Raw genomic sequence first — 21680 nt, 5'->3', positions numbered from 1 at the left:
CAGCTCTGAGCACCCAGGAGGTGTGCATGAAGGCCTTCCCGCCACCCAAGCCCAAGGGCTGAGCAGGAGGGGTAGCATGTGTGCTGAGATGTCACTCACAGTGTGTGCGCCAGAGCAAGCGTCACAGAGTGAACAACACAGTGTCACGAGATCCAAGAGGCTGCACACTTGAACATCACTTTACTAACAGTTATGGAAAGATAAGGGGAAGAGTGTACAAAGATGGGGAGCAAGGGGGAGTCCTAGGTGCATAAGAGGAGAGCTTACAAAGATGGGAGCAAGGGGGAGTCCTAGGTGCAGAAGAGGAGAGCGTACAAAGATGGGGAGCAAGGGGGAGTCTCTAGGTGCAGAAGAAGAGAGCTTACAAAGCTGGGGGCAAGGGGAATCTCTAGGTGCAGAAGAGGAGAGCTTACAAAGATGGGGAGCAAGGGGGAGTCTCTAGGTGCAGAAGAGGAGAGCTTACAAAGATGGGGAGCAAGGGGGACTCTCTAGGTGCAGCTCTCAAAGGGAGACCTGGGAGGTGGCTCCATCTGTTGGTTGGCATACCAGCTGCACAAACAAGAGGACCTGTGCTTGAATCTTCAGTATTCAATGTTTAAATGCCTGTAATATAGAACTGATCCCAGGGTCCTTAAGAGGGCCAGCCAGACTGATAAAAGCACCTGCTGGCAAACCTGGCAGCCTGATGGGCCCCAGGATCCACATGGTTGAAGGAGGAACTAATTCCATAATGTCTTCTAAATTCTGTAGTGATCTGTGGCACCCAAATGCAAACATACGGTTGCGTGCATAAGCATGCATGTGTGCGCACACACACACACGTGATTGACTTTAAAAGCAAACAGATGAACTGCAGAATAACTAAGGAAGATGCCTGACCCTGAGCTGGTGACTGCTATCCGGCTTCCACACCCGTGCACACCCATGTGCACACCACAGAGAAGGTACGCATGTACATGCGCACACTGGCACATGTTTGGGCTCATTTACTTCTTCCTTCGGTGCCCCTGTAAATTTGTCTTTTATTTTATTTTTAATTTGCCTTTGGACTAGTTAATACTAAGCAGTGGCTGAGCGAAGGGACAGGAGGAGGTGGGAGAGATACCCCAGGCAGAGAAGGTGCCTTCTCAGGACTGCTGAGGAAAGGCCCTGGGAGGCTGAGTGGCTCTGCTCTGTGCCGGGTCCTGGGGTAGGACTTGATGTATGACCACTTAGAGGAAGATGACAAATGGCAGCTCAGTCATCTGGGTCAGGCAGTTAGGGAACACCTTCAGATGAGGGGCGGCCAGCAGACTCCAGGTGAACAGGGAGAACTGCCTGCGGTCCTGGGGAGAAGCGTGACTTTCTTTGGGATCCCTAGAAATGAACTCTGGCTAGGACAAAGAGTGACCGGTATCCACCCTGTGTTTTGGAGGCCATCAGAAGCTTTCTCGTGGTGACAGGCAAAGTGAGATTGTGAATTATTAACAGAAGCAATCGACCATACCCCTTCCCACTTCCCCCTCTATGAATATTATTTAGGGGAAAGCCACTGCAGATTCCTAAGGACATGACTGTCTCCAGCCAGCCATCAAACTGTCAGCCGGGCAGAACTCAAGCTGGTGGTCCCATGCCTTGATCTGTTGTCCTGAAATTATAAACCAGTGGTGCTTCAGACTTTGTGTGCCCAGGGGATTGCCACTCTCTCCTCCTAATGCATTTTTAAATGCCCACCCTGGTGGGTCCGGGAAGAGCAATCCCTCCCATTCCATTTAGTCATTAAGCACTTGGAACACAATGGGAAAAGATGGCTATTGTGGGGTGAGGTTTGCATTCATATCTACATGGCTCATGCATGGCACTAGCTCATCCCAGAGCTGAAAGGTGATGTCTAGTCTGCCTCCACCCACAATACAGCATTTCTGCTTGCCAGTGGCCGGCGCCTGGCTGGATGCTGACAGGTAGCAGGATGTACAGGGGTCCAGATCCTATGCTGCGTTGAATGCTTGAAATGGGTTAACCAGATCCCAACTGTTATCACCATGAAAGAGAGCACGAGGTGAGAAATGTGGATGTGCTAATTATCTTGACGATGGTGACTATTTCCTGTGTGCAAATATTGGGCCATGAAGTTGTTCATCTTAAATGTATACATGGAAGGAGGAGAAGAAAGGGGAGTAGAGGAAGAGGGATGGGGAGAGGAAGTGGCTTTGGGATTCAGACAGGCAGAGTCGAAATCTTGGCATGGCCGTCTTCCCATTATGTGAGGTTGGGCAAATGGCCTCCCTCCTCCCATCTCTGAAACGATGGTACCTGCAAATGATGAGGTCATTGCGGGAATTCAATGGATTAACACAAAAGACAGGAGTCCCACAGGACACAGAGAACATGCACCATAAATGATGGCTCTCATCAGAGTATCTTGCCAGCCTGAGCTCTCTGCCAGGGCCTCTACCCTCGAGGATACTCAGCTTCATCAATACACACCTCCCAAAGCCATCTTCCGCTTCTAAATGTGATGAGGGTAAACTAGACAAGAACAGAGGTAGGGAGGGGGGGCAGGAAGAGGCACGATATGATATGCTCGTTAACAAGTTAGGCTTGGTGATGTTCCCTCTCGGATGAGGTTGAGAACTTCTAGTGGCAGTTGCTTAGAAACAGAGCCACGGTGGGGCTCCAGCTGCCTTCCGGCAGTCTCCCTAATTGGGATGCGCACAGAACTGTTTGTTGACGCTCAGCTGGGTTTTTTTTTCCTCTTCTTCCAGAAGAGATCCGGGTCTTCTTGTACAAATGCTGACTCACATTAATTAAAGAGGAGCCCTGAGCCAAGGCACCTGCTAACCTGATAGGGAAGTGTATTGGGTAGGAGGTGAGGAGGGGAGAGGAGGGGAGAGGAGGAGAGTGGGATCCTCCTCCAACAAGGTAACCATAAGTTTCTTCCACTACAACCACTATGGAGTGTTGCCAGGGACTGTGGTATCTCTGTGGACAGAGAGAGGATGCCCGCATACTGTGTGACCTGGTATCAACACTGGGTCTGCCCTTCCTTTGGGGGTTTAGGCACCACATGTGGTCATCACCATGAGGCAGTAGGTCAGAGGCTGTATCGTGGTGTAAAGAAATAAGTTCCTCAGTGCCATGCAGAGGGCCATTCCATTTGATCATTTCTCCCAGTAAATGAAAAGAAATTATATATGTGTGTATGTGTATATATATTTGTGTATTTGTTTTTATACCTTATATATGTTTGTGTGTATGTGTGTATATATGTACATATACATATATAAGCCATTTGTCTCGATACTGTTTGCAACATTCTGTTCCTGCACAAACAATTCTACGGCCTGCTCCATCCAAAGAGAAAGGGAACAGGCCCAGAAATGCCCTCGTTATATGCCAGGCAAAGTCGGCATGTGCTTAATTGGTATTATAAATTCAAGAATCCCAAGCGGCCTCATTAGCCATGCAGCAGTGTTCTGTGGAGCACACCCCACATGGAAATCACCACGCCAGCACACAGAGCAGAGTTTGCAAAGTGCTGGTTCCCTAAGAGCTCACTCTAGCGCTGGGGTGGGAGGAGGGGCCCTGTGGCTGCACAAGGCAGCTGGCAGTCCGCAGGTCCACAGTCTCGGGGGCAGCTCACCCCACTGGGTCGCCGCCAGTGAGCATGGGTGGTAGGGGCTTGTGAGTAAACAAAATCTGAGTGGTGCTGACAATCCGGAAAAACGTCATAGGTCGCGCTATGACCAAAGCATGGGGTAAATACAGAAAGGCAGGGCTGCAGGGCACAGTGCTTGCTGGTGCTAGGAAAGCTGGGGGCAATGAAGAGGTTAAGGTGGGACAAGCCTGGGCTGAGCTGCAGACGGGAAGACAGGGTCTGTGCAGACAGGAAAGCAGCCTGTCACCTGTTTCACTGCTGTGACAGGAGCAGCCTAAGGCAACAAGAATTTGAGGTGACTCACAGTGTAAGAGGGAACGTAGGACACACAGCAAGAATGTGAGGGAAGCGGTCACATCTGAAGAGTCGCTTTATGTCCTCAGTCAGGAGACTCAGGAGTGCCAGTGCTCAGTGTGTGTCCTCTGTCTCACAGGGTGTGGTGCCCACATTCAAGGTAGGTGTTCCCCTCCCTCAGTTAAGCCGCTCCAGAAACCACTTCACAAACACGTCCAGGGGTGTATCTCTCAGGAGTGTCCAAATCCAGGAGAGAGGACGGAGAAAGGGGGTAAGAAGGCCTGTTAGGAGGGAGTGGCTGTCCAAGGGAGAGGAGGTAACAGCTGAGGTTGTGGCACAGAAGCCTGGGCCTGGGCAAGACACTTTGGGAACTGACCCCAAAGGGATCCAGCCAGCGTGGAAGCAGGAAGTCGTGGAAACACTGAGAAAGCCACATGACGCATTTTTCACAGTGCATGCTTCCTTGTGTTTAGGAGGTATCATTGGTGTAAGGTGGAAAGACTACATACCAGTGGAACAGAATAGAGACCCAAGACCATTCTGGTTACTCTATGCCATTTTTACAGCTGTCGGTCTCTAGGTAGATGTGCCATTCTTCACACTTCCTTGAGCAGTGCCTACGTTGGCCCACGATGCTGAGAACCCAGGGGCTTCCCCCTCCCCTTGCAACAGTCCGGGTTCTGTCTCTGACTATCTCTAGGGTGCCTCTCCTCTCCTGCACCTTCCACAGATCCTATGTTCAGCCTCCGATGTGGTTCAGGGACAGCAGTTCCCAACACCAAGCCAGGAGCACACGGAGGGAGGGATGTGAGGGCTCCTGGTCCAGACAGCTTCCATCTACGGTGGACAGTTTTGAAGGGAAGGACCAGTGTCAGTGTCTGTCCTGAGTTGTCCAAAGTACCTTGTGTCTGCTAAAGTTACCTGGGGTGGAGGGAGGATGGTCGAAGGGGGGGGGGGGGTGAACTGCACTCAGCACCAGGCAGGAGGCATGCAAACCGCAAGTGGTTAGGTTATGTTCATTCAGTGACAGTAAATTTGTAAATGGGGAAAGATTTATGTGATCTGCAGAGAAAGCCAGGTGCCTCGTGTGAACCAGTGAATCATGAGAAGTGTGGCCAGAGGTGCTGGCCTCTAATTATGGCAATAGATAATAACAGAACTGTCGATTCTTTCAGCCTTGGGGCTACAATCGAATGAAATATAAAACAGATCATAAACAGGAAATGGAATTGCCGACCTAATCTTTCTTTCTTTTCTTTTCTTCACTTAGTAAATTGGTTGTTTTGTTCATTGGTGATGAAAATAATGTGAGGTCCCCACTGTGTGCCAAACAGTGAGGGAGAAGGGGACATAGGGGTCTAGTGTGTGTCTCCTCTGAGGTCCCTACTATGCACCAGACAATCAGGGAGAAGCAGATGCAAGGTGTCAAGCGTGTGTCTGCCTCCAAAGGATTCCCAGAGACTGGAGTGCTGTTTTTCATAGACATTCACAATTTTGCATCTGATTTTTCCCACCCTCTCCTCATCAGGGTTTGTCTCCTGCATGATGAGCGGGCTTGCTGTGGACCCAGTGACTAGCCATAATGTGCTTAGGTGGCAAGGAGCAGTTCTTCCTTTTTCTAAAGGTGCTTGGATATTCCACTGAGAATTCTGCATTGGATTCATTTGGTAGTTTTTAAAAAATCCTTCTGATGTGTGCCGTATCATCCCTTTCTATCTTTCACAAGCCAGATAAGATAATAGAGTCTTGTAGAATCGCTAAGAAACCAGGCTTGGAGCCAATACAGGTGGCGATGTCTGTGGTGAGGACGCTGGTGGAGGTGATGCAGGTGATGATGTCTGTGATGAGGACGCTGGTGGAGGTGGTGATGTCTGTGATGAGGACGCTGGTGGAGGTGATGATGTCTGTGATGAGGACGCTGGTGGAGGTGATGATGTCTGTGATGAGGACGCTGGTGGAGGTGATGATGTCTGTGGTGAGGACGCTGGTGGAGGTGATGTGTACAGTGTGCAAGCAGAGCTGCTGGAGGTGGTGGTGTGGAGATATTAGTGGTCGTGGTTATATATCCCCAGCTGGCAGAGCAGAGTGATCAGTCCTGTTTCTATCACACAGCCAGTTGTTAATAATTATAATCAGAGCCTGGACACCCCAGTTTAACCTCCCCTGAGTGTATGCTGCCTCCTCACGCACGCTTGGGTTTGGTGGCTGACCTTCAGGTAAATTTTGTGGGCTCTGGGGACTGCTGGGCAGTAAATGTGTATTTTGAGCGGTCACAGAACAGGGACAGAGACTCAAATTTCAAATCCCCCCTTGATTTTAGGGCTTTTATTTTGTAAAGGTGTGTGTGTGTGTGTGTGTGTGTGTGTGTGTGTGTGTGTAGGAATGTATGCCACAAGTGTATAGGTGCCTGCAGAAGCCAGAAGAGGGTTATCAGATCCCCTGGAACTGAATGCCAGACATGGGTGCTGGGAATTGAACCTGGGTCCTCTGCAAGAGCAGCAGGCCACTCCTAACCACTGAGCTATCTCCCCAGCCTCTAACTTGGCTTTGTTTAAAGGACTCCTATAGGAACTTTTCTGGTCTAAAGACTACAGTCTACCTACAAACAACATCATAGGCGGCCTCTTTAACACTAAAACCTTACTTGCCAGGAGGTTTTTCCTTTATCATTTTGACAGTCTATGTGTGTGTTGGGTTCAAAGTCACCCCGCTAGTCTTTCTTATCCCCAACTCGTATTCATCCCTCCTTGCCTACTAATCACCTTGCTACTTCCCAACTTCCTTGTTGTGTGTGTGTATCTGTGTCTGTGTAAGTGTATGTATGTGTATATGTGCACATGTGTATATGTATGTGTGTATGTGATGTGTGTATGTATATGTGTGTTTGTGCATATATATATGTATATGTATATGTGTGTATTGTGTATATTATGTATATGTGTGTGTACATGTGTCTTGTGCACAAATGAGTATGGGTAGCCACAACTGCTGTTTGTGTGTTCACAATTGCAAAACCATGTCATGTCCCTAAGGCAACAATTCACAGGACTCTTCTCTGTCTTCCAGTTACCGCCACCTTTCCACCCCTCTTGTGCAGTGTTCCCTGGGCCTTTGATACCTATGCTGCCCCAGTGAAAACCAAGAAACACTTACAGGAGCTGAATGCACAATCAGATATGATACATGGCTGGCTATGAACTCCCCTTAAGTGGGACTCCCAGGTCTAACAGAGCCCGTGACCTGTGACCTCTCTCTGCTCAGTTTAAGCCAATAGGTTTAGGCCGATCATCTGGGCCCCCTGTGAAACACCTACCAGGCACTGGCATGAGCATCTCAGGCCCTTTCTTCCATCCTTTCACCCTGCATTCTTTTCTCCTCATTCCTCTCTTTCTTTATTTTCTTCAGTGACAACCAGCGATTGGGATTAAATTAAAACCCAGAAAAGAAAACCACTTAAAATAATTAGATGGCGTCTGCATGCAGCTCCGTTCTTCAGCAGAGCAGGGTTAACTCCCGGCCCTTTAGTTTAATAAATTTCATTACTACTCGAGAACCAAGCATTCATTCCCACCACGGCTCGGCACAGCAGATTCACGGACCTTTGTGGATTGTTTCATAACGCAATTCGCCAAGTCTCTTAGCAATTGTGGTCTGATTAGACCATTCCTACCATCCCTCCTGGAAGGCAGCCTCCTAAGCTTGCCCCTCAGCACAAGTGTCAGAAGCCTTGCAGGGCCTGCAGTCAAACCACCGCCCTGGCTACAAACAAGTCAAGAGTCATAACAGCGCCCAAGGCGTCAACAATTGTGCCGGCCGGCAATGAGCAACGATGAGCAACGGCGGTGAAGAAGAAACAGTAGCTGATGCTGTCAATCAGACCCATCCAGCCCGACAATTGCTTGTCGTATAATTTTCAGCAATACCCTAGGATGGGGTGTTTACGGAATATTTGGCCAAAAAGCTTAGAGGCGGACAGATATTTTAGTGTGTATGTGTGCATCCATGTGCACTTGTGGGGTGTCCCATGCATGTACTCTCTCTCTCTCTCTCCCTCTCTCTCTCTCTCTCTCTCTCTCTCTCTCTCTCTCTCTCTCTCTCTCTCTCTCTGAATCAGGAGCTCACCAATTTGAACAGAATAACTGACCAGCAAGCCCCATGGGGATCTTACCTCTCTTTGCTTCCCCAGAGCTTGGGTTAAAGGTGAATGGCGCCTCACCTGACTTTTCACCCGGTTACCAGGGATCTGAACTCAGGAACTCAGTTCCTCAGTCTCACATGGCACACACTTTGCTGTTGGGTCAAACCCCCATCTGGGGAGATGAATTTTGCATCACATTTTCAAAGGGTTCTGTCCATGGCTTCTCGACCTCGTGTACTGAGCAGAGTACCTTGGAGGCAGCAGTGTGAGCCAGAGTCTGTCCTTCACTTCTTGGCTGACAAGAAGCAGAGACATGGGGCTTCTGGTATAACCACCAAAAACTCTCCCCCTTACTTCCTCCAGCTAGGTCCCACCTCCCAAGGCCTCCAAACCCTCCCCAAACAGCACAGTAGTTGGAGACTAAGCAGTCACTCATGTGCCTGGGGCAGGGGCTGGGGAGGGGAAATTCACATTCAAACCCATAAGAGATTGGTATCCATTAGTCCCAGCTTTACAGTGAGGAAGACAGACCTCGAAGGGGTGAGATGACTCACTCAAGGTCACAGGCTTTGGTAACAAGGAAGCGACTGGTCCAAAGCAAACACCACTTCCTTGTGCTGTTCTGTGGAGTCAGGCTGTGGGGGTTTGAATTCAGACTCCTCTGGTTGCTCCCTCTGTGCCTCACCTCCTGGACCTCTTTGTGTTTTTTGTTTCCTCATAAGCAGAGCATGGATAACTGTCACATCACTGGAGGGGACACTGAGGTGACTACTGTGTCTGGCTCAGGGTCTCATTTGAGCCATCATGAGGCACCTCCTACAACTGCTGCAGAAGGTGCCTGTTTGTATCCAATGGCAACCACCTTCTTTGAGCTCAAGTCCCCCAGGTCTCACATGCCAACTGCTTGGTTAAAACCCTCCCAGACCTGACCCTCGATGCAGACAGAGGCCTATGCTTCTACGATTCTGAGCCTCTTTAGTTAGCTGAAGATACTGGGGTTCAACGCCAGCTTTGTGAAGATGCTGGGATTCAAGAAAGCAGTTGCTTGGGACTATATTCTATGGCATTATAACAGAGCCCCGACATCACCTGGCTACAACAAGGAAGAAATTAAACCCCTCAAGCCAGGTGTGGTAGCTCATGCCTGTAGTTCCATCACTTAGGGAAGCTAAGTCATCCTCACTGGAAGTCAGCCTGAGACCATGGGAATCACATCCCTTCCCAGGCATGTGACACCTGCCTATAATCTGGACTGTAATCTGAAGACTGACGTGGACAGATCATCAGTTTGGAAGGCTTTTGTCTCAAATTAAAGCAGTAACAACAGTAACAGTAACAACATCCTTCACATAAAGCCTGCCTTCTGGGGGAAGCCAATCCAGTACTGACAGAGGGGCCCCATGGTCACCAGCATTCAGCTTCCAGCTCTGCTAACACACTATTCATGTGTGTTCCAGCTGCAAGGATTCTTCAAGAGACAACATGTACGGTGGGGCTACACTGTCACAGCCGATGTATGCTGTGCAGGTACATCAAAATCCATCCAAGAATTAATTTCCCAGAAGCCTCTCCGAATACTACTTGTCCCTCATTAGCATGTCTAATCTAAAAGGCAGCCAGAAAACATGGAGGGATATGTTGATTTCTTTTTTCTTTCTTTCTTTTTTCTGTTTATCTGTCTGTCTGAGCACATTAATGCCCAAGATCATGGTGTCTACCACCAAGGAAGCTGGGGAATGGGTATTTGGAAACCAAGAAGAAAGGTGGGGAAGCCAAACTATCCTTTATGGAGCCCACAGCTGGGGCTGGAGAGCTGGCTTCGGGTAAGCGCACTACCTGGTCTTCCAGAGGACCTGAGCTTGACTTCTAGTACCCAAGTGGTAACTCACCATAGTGTGTAACTCCAGTTCTCCCAGCACCAGACACTCATGCAGTGCACAACACACATCCATTCAGACAGAATGGATGTACACAGAAAATTTTTAAGTTTTTAATTAAGAATAAAATCAAATGGCCCTACATCCTGGAAGTGAACAGGCCATCGGCAAGCAACATTACAAGTGCAGGACGAGAGAGGATGTGGGAGAAAGGTGCTCTTTACTCAGCATGGAGGTGATGAGCCAAAAAGGAAGGAGAGTGTTGAGCCGCTAAGCCAGGAGAGACCAATAGAAATCAGCCAAGTGAAGACAGAGATGCAGAAGGTGCCCCAGAGAGAAGGAATGGCACATCTGTTTCCAGAGGAGAGAAAGACGCCCTGCAGAGCTTGGGTGTGTGGCTAGAGGCCAAGTCTCAGAGGACTGCCTAGGAGGAGGACAGGTGACATCATCCTGAGAACTGGGTGACCTGGAACTCCTTGATCATAGTGAGTAGACCTGTACCAGGCATGTGCATCCACCAGGAATCCCAGCACTTTGGAGGCCAAGGCAGAAGAGCTGTGAGTTTGAGGTCAAGCTGGGATTCCAGTGAGAGATAAAGAAGCACCCGGGCAAACGGGACCTCAAACAGAGGTTCTTGGCTGAAGTGACATCAGCATGAAGCAAGAGTGCAGTGACTTCAAGCGTTGACATCACTTGTAGCTGGTGCTTGGATGTGAAGTCATGGGGACATGGAAGCACATCAGCTGTACCCTGGATTTGTCTGCTCTGGGGAGGGGGCAGCCATTCCTTGCCCACCTCTGTGTCAGAACTAACGTTTCATGATGAAAAGATAAAAACCTTTTAGAATGCATTAACTTAGCAGACCACTAGCTAAGACTGGCATCAGATACCATCTTGGGCTTATAGGAAAGCCTCCCCCATATACCTTACCCATTTCTCTGGCATGCTCTCATGCCTGCACCCTTGGCACTGAGTTTAGCAAAGATCACTTTGACTCCTCTGACTGTTTCTGTTGGATCAGCCTCCAATTCTACCCAGTGACTTCACACTAGGGAAGAAAGTTTCTTAGACACCCCTTAGACAGTGTAACTTCAGACACCATCAAAATCCTATATGTGGCCAATGTTGTTATGGCGACTCTCTAGAGAGGCTCAAATCCACATTTGGGTATGGACTGTGCCCCCTTCTCTCCCCCCCCCCACCGCTACCCGTGACTGCCAGCTTCCTTCCTGTCCACCCCTCCTTCCATCCCTCCCTCCTTCCCTCTCGACCTCTCAGCTAACTAAAGAGGCTCAGAATCTTAGAAGCATAGGCCTCTGTCAGCATCGAGGGTCAGGTCTGGGAGGGTTTTAACCAAGCAGTTGGTGGCATGTAAGGACTTGAGCTCGAAGAAGGTGGTTGCCATTGGATACAAACAGCTTTCCCTCCACACTGGCTATTCTGAAACTCTTTTCTACGGCAAAGTCAAGACTCCCGGCTCAGGAGATCCCTGCTGCCAGAGGCAGCCACAGGCATGGAGTCACCACATCTCCTGCCCCCACCATCCCAGTCACTGACCACACCAAACAAGCAGCAGTTGACAAGGCGCAGAAGTGCCGTCTGCCCCCACCTAAGAACCACCTCATGTTCTTCACAGAAGAGCTGAAGAGAGCAACGCTGAAGCCATGATGTGACCTGTCTTCTACCAGAACCCATCCCAGGGGCTTGCCCATCGTCCGGTCATTCAGGAAGGAGACCCATCTTGGATGTGGGTCTGAGAGGCAAAGTCCCGACTCCAGGAATCCCCCGCCCGGCAACCCCCACCTGCATGCTTGCGTTCAACCATCAGCAAACGACCCAGGGGTTTGTTTTAATAAGAAGGGGGTCGCAGTAAGCACTCAGATCTGCTTTTAGCCAATTTGCTGTTCACACAATGTGCGGCCAGGGCAACCCTTTGTGTGTGCAGTTGACCTGTGTCTGGGCAGTCTTGTCCTAGCAAGAAGAGGGCAATCCTCCCTTGCAAAGCATTAACACACAGGAGAGGGCTTTAATCTGCACGCTGACAAAGATGTTAACTCGGGAGGGGCTCAATACACACCGTCCCTTTGTCTGAAAGGCAGTTCCAACTCTGTTATGATTACAGTTGAGTGAGGTTCAATTACTGTAATAAATATATCCCAAATTTCATCTCAATTGCATTTGCATTTTAATGAGTGATTCTCACCTTCTTGTCAATTTGGCAGCCAGACTAGATTTATTAAGTTATTGTATAAACAGGGCATTCTAATGGAGGGAATTTAAATGTAAAATGTATACTCTGATGTCTCCAAACCAGGGCTGCATTATTAATCTGCCCCATCGAGCCTGCCTGAGTAGTCAAGAATCGGAGGATGGTGTTTTAGATCCTGCCCACTCTCCATCACACTTGCCCTGCTCTCCTCAGAAATCAATACGTCTGGGTGGATTGACAGAGCAAGGCATAAGATGAAGCAGGCTCTCTAAGCTTCCAGCCTCTGCACGCTGGGAATACACTGATTTATCTGCTATTATTTGAAAACAGTAAAATTTGTTAAGTGAAAATTTCCCATGTAGGCAATAACCTTCTGCAAGAGCAGGACACCCCTGAAATCCAATTGCCAGGAGTGTTTGTCCATCTTTATGTCATTCAGCCTTCCCCCTCAAAGCACTCCTGGCTTTATAGCCTCATATTTCTTGTAGGTAGAGACGGGAAATATGAGTGAGAACTGGCTGGGCGCAGAACCATAGCACCATTAAAAGTTGGATTGATTTTTTTTTTTTTCTGAAGTACATTTGGGCTTGGTCCTCAACAAAGAGACCCAGCTAGTCTTCTTCCCTCCTTAACAGAAAGACTGGACACATACGCGCGCGTGCACACGCACACGCACGCTCACACACACACACACACACACTCGTTCGTTCCCAACACACACAGCCTCTCAGCTCTACGGCACTCTGGAACTTCCTACGAGAACCAGCTGCATGCCGGGTGCTCCCAGTCCCATTTCCCTTCAGTTCTAGAAGGTGTTTGTGTGGAGCAACTTAAGTCAGACACAAAAAATATTGCGTGATACCATGTCTGTGCAGAATCTAAAGGGAAATCAGGGGTGACAGGATGGGGAGACTGTGAGGAGCAAGGAGAGAGAGGAGAAGCATAGACACATAAAAGGGTGCACCCCTGCAGGCAGGCGGTGAGTTTAGAGACTTGATGCAGGACGCAGACTGCAGTTAATTTACAGGAGCACAGGCCTCCCACAGCAGGAATGGGAGAAATGCAGAGACATCCAGTGCTTCTGGGGCTGGGGCCTGGTTCAGCTCACAGGAGGCTTAGTACTCACAGAGCATCCTCCTAGGATGGAACTGTCCAATCCAGTTCCCGGAAAGAGCTTCCAAGGTGACCCAATGGCCAGCATGGGTCAAAATGTTACTTCTCAAACCTGAGAAAGGAGAGCATGTACCAATGAGTCAGACAGACTACTACCTTTTAGGGAGATCTTTCGTAAGAAGCAAAGAAGAAGAAGGGGAAGGAGAAGGAGACGGAAGAAGGAAGAAGGGAGGAAGGAAGGAAGGAGGAGGAGGAGGAGGAGGAGGAGAAAAGAAGAAGAAGAAGAAGAAGAAGAAGAAGAAGAAGAAGAAGAAGAAGAAGAAGAAGAAGAAGATGGAGAAGTAGAATGGAGAGAACTAACTATCCTAGATCATCCTCTCCAGACGCCGACACCGACCTCCTACGACCTCAAGCCCTCACTCATCACTACCCGACAAAGAAAGAAGGAAAGAAAAGAAAAAGAAAGAAGAAAGAAAAGAAGTGGTGTGTGGGAGTGTGTGGCAGAGGCTGATCCCATCACAGTGGAACCAGGAAGCAGGGTGTGTTTAACCTTTAAGGACCTACCCCTACTGATCTGCTCCTGCCAGCTTGGCCTCCTCACCTCACAAAGTTTCTAGAACCTTCCAAAATAGTACCACCAGCTTGGGACCAGGCATTCAAAACATCAGCCCAAGGGAAACTGTAGTGAGTCAAACAATTATGAGGAGGCCTTCCAACCTAACTAGTTCCCAGGAGCTGCTGATGCTACCAGAACACTCTGTGGACCAGGAGAGCAAACAGCAGCATTCCCAGTAGGTGAAGCTGGTTAAATCTAGCAGCCATGGGCTGGGATGCAGCTCAGTTGGTATGACATCGTGTGACCTTAGTTGGTATGACCAGCACAGCATGAAACAGGACATGGTGGTGAGTGCTCTAGCCAGCATTCAAGAGGTGGAGGAAGAAGGGTCAGAGGTTCCAGGCCATCCTCAGCTACACAGCAAGTTCAAGGCCAGCCTGGGAAACCTGAGACTCTGTGCCCTAAAAGCAAAGCAACCAACAGAAATCAATAGCCTTGCTATGTCCAACCCAGCTGTTTGATAAACACAACACCACTGAATGGAGGGACTTTTATTGTACAGAGAAGAGCAGACATTTTACCTGATAGCCCCACCCTTCACTACAGGCCCCCTTTAACTATGGCCCAGGTCAGCTGCTTTCTTCCTAACATGTCTTATCATGTCAAAAAAAGCATACTTTCCCCACATTTTAACACCCCGAACATGGAGTCAACATATAATCATATTTAATCTAATTGAGATGTTTTCCTCTTTGTAAACAGAGACTGCTCTTTTGTTCCCAGCAGCCCAGACCCAAATAACCACACAGAAACTATATTAATTACAACACTGTTTGGTCTATTAGCTCAGGCTTCTTATTAACTAACTCTTACATCTTAAATTAACCCATTTCTTTTAATCTGTGTAATGCCACAAGGCTGTGGCCTACTGGTAAGGTTCCAACGTGTCCTCCTCCTTCAGCAGCCAAATGGGATCTCCCTGACTCTGCCTACTCTCTCTAGATATCTCTTCCAACCTGGCCATATTCTGACCTGCCATAGGCCAAAGTACCTTCATTCATTAACCAATAAGAGCAATACATACACAGAAAGACTTCCCACGTCATCTTTTTTTTTCAATAAAACAATATTTCATTTTCACAACAGATGTTTTAATGATCTATTTCACCCTGGGGCTGTGTAATAAGCTGCCTTCCCAAAATTCAGTCTCTTCAATACATATTTTTTGTAAGATGTAGGTTTCTGGGGTCGGGTGATCTCGGCTGGGGTTCATGGGCTCCTGCGCACATGCTCCCCGCCTTTCTCTCACTCTGAGTCTAGTGAGATAATTGTAGCTCTCACTCTTCTCATGGGCCCAGGGGAGAAGACTCCCTCCACACACCTGCACAGCATCGTGTTCATGTCTGATCAACCCAGGAGCCCCCACTGGGAAGGAGACCCCACCCTGAATACACAGGATGGAAAAGGAGAACATTTGCTGAGCTATGGCCTGGTCTTAGACTGGCAGAACATGACCCCGAGAGAGGAAGGCTGACTGCACGCCTGGTGTTGGTTGTTTTACTCTTTGTTCTTTGGACTTTTTTTGGCTCTTTTTGGGGTCCACCACCCAGCTCCCAAATAAATCACACACATGGAGTCTTATTGTTACTTAAGAATGCCTGGCCTTCGCTTGACTTGTTCTTGGCCAGCGTTTCTTGAATTATCCTGACTATCTTTAGCCTCTGGGCTTATTAGCTTGCTTCTGTGTGTCTTAACTTCCACCCTTACTCCCTGGCTGGCTGGGTGGTTGGCCCCTGACATCCTCCTCTCCTCCTCTTCTCTTGCCCCTCCCTCTCCCAGATTTCTCCTCCTATTTATCCTCTCTGCCTGCCTGCCGGCCCCGCCTGTCCTTTCTCCTGCCCCACTGTTGGCCTCTCAGCTCCTTGTTAGACCATCAGATGTTGTAGACAGGCAAAGAATCACAGCTTCACAGAGTTAAACAAATGCAGCATAAGCAAACACATCATGTGTTAAAATAATATTCTACAGCACAGACCCAGGGGTAAGCTGGGCTTACCAAGCAGCAGGAGATACAAAGACCCAGTGCTTCAGACTGAATATGTGAGCCTGCAGCCTGGAGGTGGAGATGGACTTTAGCAAACAACCCTACTGTTTTCTCTATAGATTTGGCACTGGAGAGGGGGGAAGGGAAGAGGGAGGGACAGAGAAGCAGAGAAATCAGATCATACTTTTAGGGTCTTTAAAGCACTGACTACAGAAGAGGTCTGAAGAGGAGAACTTCAGACTCAAGAGACCAAGCAAGTGTTTATTCTTCAAGGCCCCCAGAGGAAGGAGCAGTCCTGCACCCCGAGGAAGCAAGCTTGGTTCATGTGTGACCTGTGCCACATGAGAGAGTTCTGGGAGCATAACTTCAGACTAAGTAGCAGGGGTCTCAGAGTCACTGGGTAAGGACCTGAGTCTTGGACACTGTATCCAAAGTCATGTTGTCTTGACAGTGAGTGGGGAGCTGGGGCAGATGTGGCTCCAACCCTGCTCTCAGCCCTGTCTGCTTGGGATCTGGTTACTTTAAAGGCCTGGGTTTTCTAATGTCTTCTCTTGTACTTTTCACCTGCTATGACCCTTCCCCTCTGTTTTCTCATCTGTCAATCACACTGGCCTCTATAGACCATTAAGCAGGTTGACCATAATAAGCATCCCTCCCTGGGGCTGGAGAGATGGCTCACCTGTTCTTCCAGAGGTCCTGAGTTCAATTCCCAGCAACCACATGTTGGCTCCCAACCATCTCTAGTGGGATCTGATGCTCCATTTGGCATAAAGTCAGGCATGCCGATAGAGCACTCATGCATAAAACAAATAAATAAATCTTTTTTTAAAAAAAAAGCATCCCTCCCCATGACTGGGTCCTACATCATAGGTGTTAAAATAAACTCACTACATTCAAGGGCTCACTGAGTCCCCTCAACAGCCCCTTGGGACATGAACTAATGAATGCCTGTCCTATTTGGAACCGAAGCAGTTGCAGCTATTCTGGGAACTTCAGATGGTTAGCCATCTGAGGTGACCAAGCCTGTAATCCTAGCACTTGAGAATTGGATACAGCAGGATCCCAAGATGGAGGGACCAGCCAGGATTCCACTGTGAGATGCTTTCAAATTAATATGTACACATGTGTCTCTTATAGTCTTTCCCTGTGGCTGTGATGAAATACTCTGACCAAAGCAACACAAGGGAAAAGGGGATTGATCTCAGCTCACGGCTTCGGGTTATAGTCCACCATGGCAGGGAAGTCACAGTGACAGGACTTCAGTTGGCCACACCACATCCTCAGCCAGGAAGAAGGCAGCTAACTGTGTACACTGGGCCTGCTAGAACTAAGCCAGATTTCTCCACTTTTATACAGCACAGGACACGGTCCTGTCATCAGGATGAAATGATCTCACCCGTCATCTGGATGGCTTGTCTCATCTCAGTTACCATAATCAAGATCATTCCCCACAGGCATGCCCAGAGGGCCAGCTCCCAGGTCATTCCACAATGTCAAGTTGACAATTAAACTAAGTGCTGCACTTACTATTTATAATTACCCCAGGGAAAGTAGAGGGACTGTGTTGGGTGAAGTGGATCAGGTGCAGAACAGCAAATGCGGGGTGCCCTAAAATAAGCAGAAGCTAAAAATGTCAGTGGCTTAGAATTAGGGAGCAAGAATTAGGTGATTACTTAAGGCTGGAAATGAGAGAGGGAAGATGGGAAAAGGATGGATAATGGCACAGGGGGGCCGTGGGACTTCAGGGGGTCCACAGCACTGAAGGCTGTAGCTGATTGACAACCACTAACCGAGTGTTTGCAAACAGCTAATAGAGGAGAGCTGGAATGTTCCCAACACAAAAACTAAGCAGCATCTGGGGTGATGGTCATGCCACTTACCTTGGATGGTCATTACCCATTCATACTTGTGCAGAGATACCACACTGCACCCCAAAAACATGAGCAATCATTATGTCAATTAAAAATAAAAACAAATGCTATTTTGAAACCCATCCAAAGGATGGAGAGATAGCTCAGCAGGTTCAGTAGCTCGCTGCATAAGCATGAGGGCCCAAGTTAAAATCCTGGAACCCACATAAGAAGTCAGGGTAGTCTCCTGCCTGTGACACCAACACCACCATCGTGGTGGAGGCAGGGGGACTACTGGGGTTTCCTGGTCACCAGCCTAGCTCCAGGATCAGTGAGAGAATCTATGCCAAGGAAATAAGATAGAGAGCAAGACACACGGCATCCTCCCTTGGCCTCTGCACACACACACACACACACACACACACACACGCACACACACACTGCACACACATATGCACACAACACACACACCACCCCAAAAAGTAACAAAGCAAAGATCGCACTTGAACCTATCCCTTCCTCTGTCTTCTCATGGCTGGCTCACTTGTGTTTCTGTGCCCCATCCTCACAAGCCATGCAGACTCCTCCGTAAGCACAGCAAGCCATCCTCCCATTGGCTTCCAATGGACTCCTGAACTCCCTAGAGAGAACATATGACCCTTGAAAATGCAAACACCACCCCATGCAACAGTGAGGAAGTTGTGTCTGGCGGAGGACACTTTACATTGTGTAAGCCGCCTCTGCCTCCTTCCCTGGTGCTGACAATCACCCCCTGCGCCTCACTTCCCTTTGATGTCAGCTAAGGGAGCTCTCCACCCTGTGAGGCAGTGAGCAAAAGCCCCTCCCTCCCTCCCCCCCCCCCCCCCCCCGTCCCAATGGATTTAAAGCCAAAAGCCGTTCTTCCCCGCAAATAGCTCTCATCCTGCTTACAGCCTAGTAATCAGCAATCAGCAATAATGAGGAGGAGGATGGAGGAAACATACAGGGAATTAAATGAGAATCTGCAAAATAAAATTAAGCATTTTTAAATGGTCCTCCGCGGCATCTGGGGAACACCTCATTCAGTGATCCCACCATCTGAAGTTCCCGGAATAGACTGGGATGTCTGGCATCAGGTCTAGACTCTCCCCGCGCCAACCCTGTTCACCTGTCTCTTGGGCCCTTCCAGAAGGCAGAGCATCTGGGATTCGGGCTGCGTTGGCTGGAGAAGGGCTGAAAACTCAGTAATTTCCTCAAGTTTTCCAGCTCCAGCCTACCCGTGGAACTCAGTAGCTTAGAAAGTCACCCACAAACACTCAGCGAGATGTTCACAGATTCCCGAAACATCTTTAGAAGGCACAGTCCCTGAGGCCCCCAAATCCAGGCTCACTTCAGAAAGCAAGGCTCCTGGCCTCTGCCATTCAAGGTCTGGGCTTCAGCTCCCCAACAGCAAGCCACCGGTGGACTGGGCTCTGGTGTAAGCTGGCCAGTTCATCATCAGCTCCGATCCCACTTCCTCCTGGTGAGCTCCTGCTAGCCATACCTGTCACCTCCTCCAGGAAGGCCCTCTTCCCAATTTCTCTAAGTAAACCCCCCAACAGCCTTTTGGTAATTGTAGGGAGCGTGTTTGTTTGTGTGCAATCCTTCCCACCTATCTGAACCTTCCATACGCCAATACTTGATGCTTGGTGCAGCCCATCCCCAACACTGATGTCTGAAATAGGTTTTCAGTCAAGGCCAGCCAGAGACACAGACACAATGACAGTTATCACCTGGCTGCCACCTGAGATACTCTGTCTCCAGAGCGAGTTCCAGGGCAGCCAGGGCCACACAGAGAAACTCTGTTTCAGAGAACCAAACAATTTAAAAAAATGCTTTTGCCCAGTGCTTTGTCACAACAAAAAGTAACACATCTGAAATTAAAAAGCAAAAGTAACATCTGAAATTAAACAATTCCAGGGAATGGCAGTGTATCCTTGTGATCCCAGAACTCAGAGGCTGAGGCAAGAGTTCAGGGCCAGTGTGGTCTACACAGTGAGACACCAGGTAGAAGAGGGGGGTCAAATATCACTTTCTCCTGAGAGAGGTTTCCCAGGCACCCCTCCCTGCAAGTCAGGGATCTTCTCTCCCTGTCACTCTGGGCTATTGTTGACTTTCTGTGTCTTTCTCGTAAGAGGCCATGAGTACAAAAGGCCCTAGTGTCTTGTTCACACCGTATCCCCAAGTGACCACACATAGGTTGCTTATGAAGATTTGAAGAACAAATTAAATTTCAGACCCAAAAGGTAAATATAGGAAACATGGCAGTAGCTCACTGTGTTGCCCGACAGTACCGCAGGCAGACAGGCGGTTAAAATGCAGACACCCATGCACCCCTTCCTATGTGGCTAGTGGCTGTCAAATCCTACCTCTAGTAAAGATGGGTCAGAGACGGGGGAGAGGGGTGGCCATGTGCATCAGGGATAATCAAGAGACTATATGGGCCAACACAGGTCACGTGGTACAGCAGGCATCTACACGTAACAACTTAGATGTCTAAGCAGCTCACAGATGTATGTCTACAAATTGAAAAGAAGGAAGCCTTGGCCAGACCCCAGACCCTGAGTGCTCCCTGCTCTGCCATTGATGATCACCGACAAGTCCCTCTGAGGGCCTGGCACCTGCTGCTCTGCCCATGCATGAAAGTCTCTAATCCTGTTGCTTGCTGAATGTGTGTATGTGTGTGTATGTATGTGTGTCACTGGTACTTGCGTGTGCACACACTCGCATGCTGGTTTGTGTGTGTGATTGGTACTGTGGGTGTGTGCACATTTGCATGCTAGTGTGTGTGTGTGTGTGTGTGTGTGTGTGATAGGTACTGTGGGTGTGTGCACATTCTGCATATTTACATGCTGGTGTGTGTGTGTGTGTGTGATGGGTACTGTGGGTGTGTACACATTTGCATGCTGGTGTGTGTGATTGGTACTGTGGGTGTGTGCACATTTACATGCTGGTGTGTGTGTGTGTGTGTGTGTGTGTGGTTGGTACTGTGGGTGTGTGCACATTTGCATGCTGGTGTGTGTGTGATGGGTACTGTGGGTGTGTGCACATTTACATGCTGGTGTGTTTGTGTGTGTGTATGCTGGGTACTGTGGGTGTGTGCACATTCTGCACATTTGCATGCTGGTATGTGTGTGTGTCATTGGTACTGTGGGTGTGCACACATTTGCATGTTGGTGTGTGTGTGTGTGTGTGTTGGGTAGTGTGGGTGTGTGCACATTCTGCACATTTGCATGCTGGTGTGTGTGCATGTGCATTCCATTCATGGGGAGGCCTGAGGTCAACACTGGGTATCTTCTTTGATCATTCTTCATCTTTGGTTTTTGAGGCAGGGTCTCTCACTGCAGCTGTGTGTATCCATCCAGCTTGGCTGGCTGGTCAGTGAGCTTCAAGGCACTGCCTGTCTCTGCCACGCCCGGGAGCATGCTCACAGTGTCACTCCATCATGGCAAGGATGGCCGGACACCGTGCGGCTCAGTCGCTGGTGGCAGGAGCAGGTGCGAGAGGCCACTCACATCTCAGGCGACTGAGAAGCACAGTGAGAGGAACCTGAACCAGAACCTTCAAAGGTCCTCCACAATCCACTTCCGCCAGCTACTCCACTTCCACCAGCTACTCCACTTCCACCAGCTACTCCCCCGCATCTCAAAAGCCCCACCGTCTCCCAAAGTAGCACCACCAGCTGAAGAGCCGAGTACTAAAAGCAAGAGCCCATGAGGAACATGTCACACTCAATCCATTATACAAGGGTCCTGTTCTGTGGACATGAGGGTGTCCTCAGAGACAGTTGATCCTAAGACTGAAGGATGTTGTCCTAATATATTTAGGAGCTCGTCTTTTATATCCCCCTCCTCTCTGTATGCCTCTCCATCTATCTGTCCATCTGTTTATCCATCCACCTGTTGTTCTCCCTCATTTTATAGCCACCTGCCTGTCTGTCTGAC

General features: G+C 49.0%; 1 protein-coding gene across 2 annotated transcripts in view; it reads left to right on the top strand.

The window, feature by feature from the left end:
• Positions 1 to 21680, top strand: part of Ccdc60 (coiled-coil domain containing 60) — a 163782-nt gene that overhangs the window by 90562 nt on the left and 51540 nt on the right. The window lies entirely within an intron of this gene.

The sequence above is a fragment of the Arvicola amphibius genome, chromosome 10 (assembly GCF_903992535.2).
Source record: "Arvicola amphibius chromosome 10, mArvAmp1.2, whole genome shotgun sequence".
NCBI classification, from domain to species: Eukaryota; Metazoa; Chordata; class Mammalia; order Rodentia; family Cricetidae; genus Arvicola; species Arvicola amphibius.
Note: the sequence above shows the minus strand (reverse complement) of the source record. Positions and strands in the feature narration are given on the sequence as shown.